Consider the following 6916-nt stretch of genomic DNA (forward strand, 5'->3'; position numbering starts at 1 on the left):
AAGTTACAAGTAATGAAAATAGATGAAGAAGGTTCCAAAAGTCTTGGTAGTGATCACAAGCGTAATAAGCTGAATTTTGCCAGGGAAGTAAATGCTGAAACTAGACAACATAATTCAAAGCAAAATTTCTGCAGCGACAAAGAGTTGGAAATAGTTGCTGAAAGAATAGAGGAAGCAGTTTCAGGCCAACGGTATACAGATTGGAGCTATGGGAGCCAGGCTTTTTGCTCTGGAACTAGACAAAGTTCAGAGTAAACGAAAGGGGAAGCAAGGACCTAGACCGAAAAGCTGGTGGGGTAAAGAAGTGAAGCAAGCGATACAAAAACGTCGGGAAGCCTCTAGAGAACACAGGTATTCCAAGCGTAGTGGGGAGTCAGAAACGGAGAGAGAGAGAACATGTTTATTATATATGATAGGATTCCCGTCTATGAGCGGTGTGCCCTGAGACGAGGGTGGGGGGGTGGAGGGTTATAAGGAGGGGATGTGGATGACTATGGTGCTATTAAATGCATTGATGAGCCCCAGATTCCCTGATGAATTCAACCAGGGAGTCTAGGATCGCCTTTCGGTGCTGCTGCTGGCCTCCTTGGTTGGTCCTGAGCGGGTAATTTTTCCCACGCCGTTTTTCTGTGGTCTTCCGTTCTTTGCACACCCACAGTAAGTGCTTGATCCCTGCCACCTTATTTTCTCTGCAGGCCCTTGCAGATAGGGTCTTCTTCCTCCAGTAGCCCAAAGGCTGCCAGTTTGGCGGGCGTTAGTGCAGTGCCGATTCTGATTCTGCGAAGGCTGGTCGCTTCCCATCTTTGGTAACCATTTGGTCTTCTTCTGTCGGTACGAGTCCCCTGAGGTAGGCTTTCCTAGCTTGTCTTGCTAGTTCGGCCTTCTCCAATGGGTCTTCCGTTTCCTCGTTGTCCTCCCGAGTGGTTGAGCCTGTCCCGGAGCTGTTGCTGCTGGCTGCCTCCGCTGCCACTCGGTCAGCCCACTCGTTCCCGGGAATCTGCGCTTGGCCCGGAATCCACTCTAATGTCAGCACGATGCCCTTCGCTTTTAGGTTTGCTTTCTCGACACGCCCGGAGTGCTTCTTGCGAATCAGTAAAACTACTCGCTCGCCTTGGTCCTTCCGTATTTTTCAGTATATCGATGGTCCCTTCAAGGATTGCCCTGAGTTCTGCTTCGCGCACGGAGGAGTTCTCAGGTAGTCTCGTGGTGCTTTCTCTTCCTGTCTTGGGGTCGATCCAAGCCGTGACCGTGGTTATGTCAGTCTTAGATGCGTCCGTGCATCTGATTTACTCTTCGTGCGCGTGTTCGTCGCACCATTTAGCGTGTTGTGTTGCCTCTCGTGCTCTGCGTCCTTGGTTATGCGCCCTGGGCAGGGGTCGATAATCAACGGTGTTTGTCTCTTGCCAAGGTGGTGCTAGGTCTTCCAATGGAACTCTCCCCTCTGCCTCTTAGCCCATGATTTTAAGTAGCTTTCTGCCGTGGTTCGTTCTCTCAAACCTTTAAAAGTGCGCTACGCTCTGCACCTCCGCCCGGCCTTGGATCTGGTTCATTCCTGCATTTTTCTTTAGCTCTTCCAGGGCTGTATAATTGGGAAGTACTGTGACAAGTCTCATGGTGCGGTGATTTAGTCGTTCTAATCGCTTCCACTGCGTTTTGGTTAGGTTGAGCCATTTACAACTACATAGCACCTTGGCCGTTAGTAGAGCGTTTTTCAAAATCCTGATTGTGTTTTCATCGGCTCCCCAGGACTTGGATGTCGTCTTTCGCACGAGCTTTAGAGTCTGCCTTCATGATTTTTCTAGAGCTGGTAACCATTTCGTACTGCGGGCGGTTTCTTCGAACGTCACGCCGAGTATCTTTATTTGCTTTTCTCCCTTTATTTTCTGTCCTTGGATGTATAAGTCTACTTGGTCCGCGACGCCTTTTCGATGATCTCTCGGCCTGGCCACGACCATGAATTGAGTCTTTTCAGGCGACGCTTGCATGCCGACATTCTAGAGATACTCGAGGACTTCATTTATCCCTTGCTGCATGGCTTGTTCCTGGTTAGCCATTGCTCCTCCCTTTGTCCATAATGTGATGTCGTCGGCATATATAGTAAATCCAAGGCCCGTAACGCGTCTGAGACTGGCTGGAAGACCAGCCCTCACCATGTTAAAGAGGGTTGGTGATATAACAGCCTCTTGCGGGACCCCCTTGCTGTTGGACATCTCTGGTCCCCTTGTTTCTCCGATTTTCACTTGAAACTTGCTGTCTGTGAGGAGGCTACGTATCAACCGAAGCGTTTTACCCCTCACACCACAGCCTTTGGCACCTTGAATGACTGCCCAGTGAGGAACCTCATCAAATGCCTTTTTGATATCCAGCGCTACAATAAGCCTTGGGTCTATCGCATCTTTGTCGGCCATCACTTCCTCGTAAAGAAGTTTTAGACTGTCCTGGGTGCCCATTGCCTCCCTGAAACCAGTCTGCCTGGCATCAAGTCTGTCGCAAGTCTCCAGGTACCACTGAATTCTACGCAGTACTATTTTCTCCATCGTTTTGCATACGTTGGATGTCAGTGAGACCTGCCTGAAGTTTTCAATGTTATCTTGCGGTTTTCCTGGCTTGGGTATAGGTGTGACCCAAGACAGCTTCCAGTGGTTGGGCACCGCCCCTGTATCCCATATTCGGTTGTACTCTTCAAGTAAGCTCTCTTTAGCTGCAGCCGGGAGGTTCTTGAGAGCCGTATAAGTGACACCGTCTGGCCCAGGTGCACTGTTCGTTTTGGTCGTGTGCACTGCCTCTAGGAGCTCACCCATGTTGATCGCTTCATCCATGCCTGGTTCTTTCGGCGGGCGGACCCTCCAACCTCTCCGGTTGTGCCTCATCGTTCTGTCATGCAGGTTTGCCTGAGGGAAGAATAGCTGAGCGGCTTAGGTGGCAAGCTTGTCTTCCGTTATGTCTAACCGAAGTCCAAGATTCTGCGCTGCGTTTCTTGTGCGTCTTTTCTTCGCTTCCATGCCGCGGTACGTGCGTCAGGCCTTGCCGAGTCCGGTTCTTGCATTAAAGGACTCGCAGTGAGACCTCCACTTGTGTCGGCTGAGTTCTTTGCTGTACCTGGTTGCTCTCGCCGACGCTAGATTGAGCTTAACCTTGTGTCGTGTGGTGCTATTCCTTCTGAAACTTTGCAAGGCCTGCAGTCTGCTAGCCCACAAGTTTAAGAGGTGCATGTCTGGTGTTGGGTCTCCAGGCTTGACCATGACTGTCGTTCGAGCCTTTGACATCGCCTGCTGGATGCTTGCCTCAATGCTGCTTTTCTCGTCAAGGTTCTGTAGTAGTATCTCCCTGAAGTGGTCCCATCGGATGATCGGTCGTGCTTCTTTAGTCCTGCCGTCCTTATGCTGATCTACGGTAACATCTATGGGGTAGTGATCGCTGCTTAGATTGTCCCTCCATGGAGTCCATCGGAGAGTCAGGGACTTTGAGGCCCACGTTAGGTCAGGAGTAATGTCATTTTGCCGGGCTTGCTTGGCTAGCCTGGTCTTAACACCACTTTCGTTTTGTAGTGTGAGCCCAATCTCCTCCATGGCTTCGGCGATGTCCCTACCCTTCCTGGTGTTAATACGGTAACCCCAATCCCTATCGTGCATTAAAATTACCTCCGGCGACCAGCTGATCTTTATCAGCCAGCTCTAACAGCTCGCAGATCCAGCTTTTTATTTCTCCTTCTTGTGGTTTGGCCTTAGGTATAATGTAGACTGAGGCCACCACAAGTCGCTGCTTGCCATTTTTAAGTCGCACCGCAACCACCTCTCTTTCTACTGAGCAGAGTTTTGATGTGTCCAGTTCTGCCTGAGGGATGTGTCAAAGTACACCCACAGCTGCCCAGCCTTTTTTCTCCATGGGGCACTTCTTCCTATAACTAGGACGCGTTCGTATTGTAGGCAGGGTTGGGCAGTGTTTTTTAGAAATACACTTCGTATCTGTATTTCTATATCGCAATACATTTTTTTCACCAGTATCTGTATTCTTGTATCAAAATGCATTTGGAATGTTTCTTTGTATCGCGATACAATCGGGATGAAATGTATTTCGTTACATTTCTTGAAAAATACTCTCTCCCCCCCCCCCCCCCCCCCAAAAAAAAAAGAAGAAAAAAACAAGTTTGAACGCTTTTTTTTTTTCTTTTTTACTTCTGAGGGCACAGGATCAAAGAGATGCTGGGTATTGTTACTATGCTGACCAAGGTTCCTTCCGATTCTCCAGACTATTTTTCCATGCGTCCTTTTCTCTCTTCTGAGAAGTGTTGCGTACTCGACCCAGGTGGCGTGCCAGGAGTAGAGTTAGAGCATCTTCTGCCGCAGGTCTTAGGTAGGGATTTCTTGAGTGATTGTTTGCTGGCATCCAATACCCGGTGCTAACCATCTCACTCGCCTTAGCGTACACAGTCCACCCAGCCGGCAAAGCTGAGTTACAGTCCGTTGCAACACGTGCCTGGTGCTGGTTGGCTTGAAATAGTAGGATGCATACCGCAGTGAAGTTCAACACATATTCGAATGCGTCTGCGGCTGCGCCCATAATAATGCACGGCTCAAGGGACGTCATCAGACGACGTGAACGTGACCCGCTGTTCTGGTGATCCGAAACCCAGGAAGGAAAGCAGACGTGGCCTCGCTGTGCCGACCCAAAACTTCGTACACCTGCGACTCGTCTCGAGCGCGCTGTTTCTCGGAGAGCTCGCACCTGTGCCGGCAAAATAAGGTCGCAATCCACGAGGTCTCTGTTTGGATGATGCTAGGCGAAACTTGAGGACTACAGTCCACGCGTCGGTGGCGGAGGGTTGGCAGAAAGGACCTTCACAAGACGGATGCCACCGTATTGTTTTTCAACCGTAACAGAAGATAAGACATCCGTTCCAGGATGCTTCAGGTGGTCCACTATTCTCGACAATTCCAAATTACACTGCCTGCACGACCTTCAACGAGGTAAACTACAACGAAATTACGCATTATCCTTTCACACAGCAGCGTGGTAAAGTTTCATGTTCAAGGCCACACCTACAGATAAAGAATACCAGTTCATTCCAACGTGACGTAACGTGATCAATGATGGCAGAGGCGTCCTTATTGGACAGGAGCGTGGTGACGTTTTGATGAAATTCAGGGTGACAGAATTAATTTGGAGGTTGAAGTCTTTTCGCATCCCTCGTTAGACAGGCAGGATGTCAGGGAAGGGACCGCGGTCAGTCTCTGATCGAGCGTTTTTTTGAGCCGATTGAAGACTCCTCGTCGTCTGAAACCATTACCTTCAAGGCAAGGTGCCAAGCCTACGGGAAAGTAATTTTGGGATCAAAAACTTCCACTTCAAGCTTCATCTCAATCGGCGTCTCAAACAAATTTGAAAAATGTATTGCAGTATCAGTATTTCTGTATTTGTATTTCTGCCCTCCCTAAAATGTATTCCTGTATTTGTATTTCTAAATACTTTTTGCCTCTATTTAAAATGTATTTACGATACGTGTCGCGCGATACACTCTTAGAGATATGCTTTAGTGTCAGTATTTTACCTACTGTTTGAATGTATCCCAGTATTTATATCTCCAAATACATTTTTGAGTATTTCTGCCCAACCCTGATTGTATAGGTACGGTGTAGAAGTTATAGCACGGTAGCGTCATGTGGGGCGTTCTGGCCTCTTGTAGGAGTAAAACCTGAGGCGGAGATTGGTGTTCAAAGCGGAGCTTAAGTTCTGTTCCTCGGGCCTGGAAAGAGGAGCAATTCCATTGAGTGATCCGGGTCATTTTCGTGGTAGTCCGTCCAATCGTTTGGCTTCTAGCGTCCGGGCAGACTGAGGCAGTAGGTCTTTTTTCAGTTCAAATAAGTCTGCGTATTTCTTCTAGCACTTGGAATATGACGCTGAATCCCGTGTCTACCTTAGTTTATATTCGTTTCAGTTCGGCTTTGGTAGCTTGCCGTTCGTCCACCCGTGCCGTGTCCTTTTCTTTCGTTTCAGTCAGCTGCGGCTGCGGTTTCGGCTTGTTTTCATTGGCGATTATCTCGGCCCAGTCTAGAACCCAGTCCGTTGAAGCCCGTTCTTGTGAACCGCTCGGGTCGCAACTGTTGACTTGGACTGTGGATTGTGTCGAATCGACTACTTTAATCGCATCCGCATAGCTAGTCCTCTGCGGTCGCGGTGGTTGTCTTAGCTGTGAAGATTTCTTCCCCAGAATCTTGCTCTTGAGGCAGTCCTTGCTCGTAGAGACATGGGGTCCGTTGCAATTTCGACAGTGCAATTCCCTTTTGCAGTCCTCCATATCCTCTTCGTGGATGTAGCCACAACATCCAGATCGACGCTCGTGGCAGGGGCAGACGTCGGTCATATGACCTAGGCCATGGCAGTTATAGCACACTATCGGTGGTGGTCTGTAGGGTTTCACGTTGAAGATTTGTCTAGAGAAGACCACCTTTTTAGGCAGCCGGGTACTCTCGAAGGTAATGACTACAGCATCAATATCTTTTCCCATAAGCCTTGCGTAAACGACTTTGCCGTCCGACACTCCAGATCGGCTAACAGAGTCTCGGGGGTCTCTTCACTGGCATCTCCGTTGAGATAAATTACCCGTCTACTGTGATTATTTCCCATGGGTCGCAGGGCGTATGCTTTGTCTTTCTTGTTCAGTTCTTTGATTTTAAGGAGTTTCTCTGCCGTCTCTTCGTTGCGTGTGGTTATTGCGATCGTGTTCGTCTTGGGTTGAATTTGTATCCTATATTCTTTCCCACGTAATTCCCGCTTTTTCCACAGCATTCTTAATCTCTTTTGATCCGAATGTTTTGACATCCTCGCGGCATATAGGCTTGAGTACCACCGTTTGTGTAGGTGCTTGGCCTTTTGTCTTTTCTTCGGTCTCATCTGACGCTTTCACCTCTAGATTTTC

General features: G+C 48.8%; 1 pseudogene; it reads right to left on the bottom strand.

The window, feature by feature from the left end:
* Positions 1-1499: 1499 nt before the first annotated feature.
* On the bottom strand, positions 1500-2318 carry LOC120842139 (annotated as a pseudogene).
* Between the last annotated feature and the right edge of the window lie 4598 nt (positions 2319-6916).

Source organism: Ixodes scapularis, unplaced genomic scaffold (assembly GCF_016920785.2).
Source record: "Ixodes scapularis isolate PalLabHiFi unplaced genomic scaffold, ASM1692078v2 PGA_scaffold4__175_contigs__length_147842914, whole genome shotgun sequence".
NCBI classification, from domain to species: domain Eukaryota; kingdom Metazoa; phylum Arthropoda; class Arachnida; order Ixodida; family Ixodidae; genus Ixodes; species Ixodes scapularis.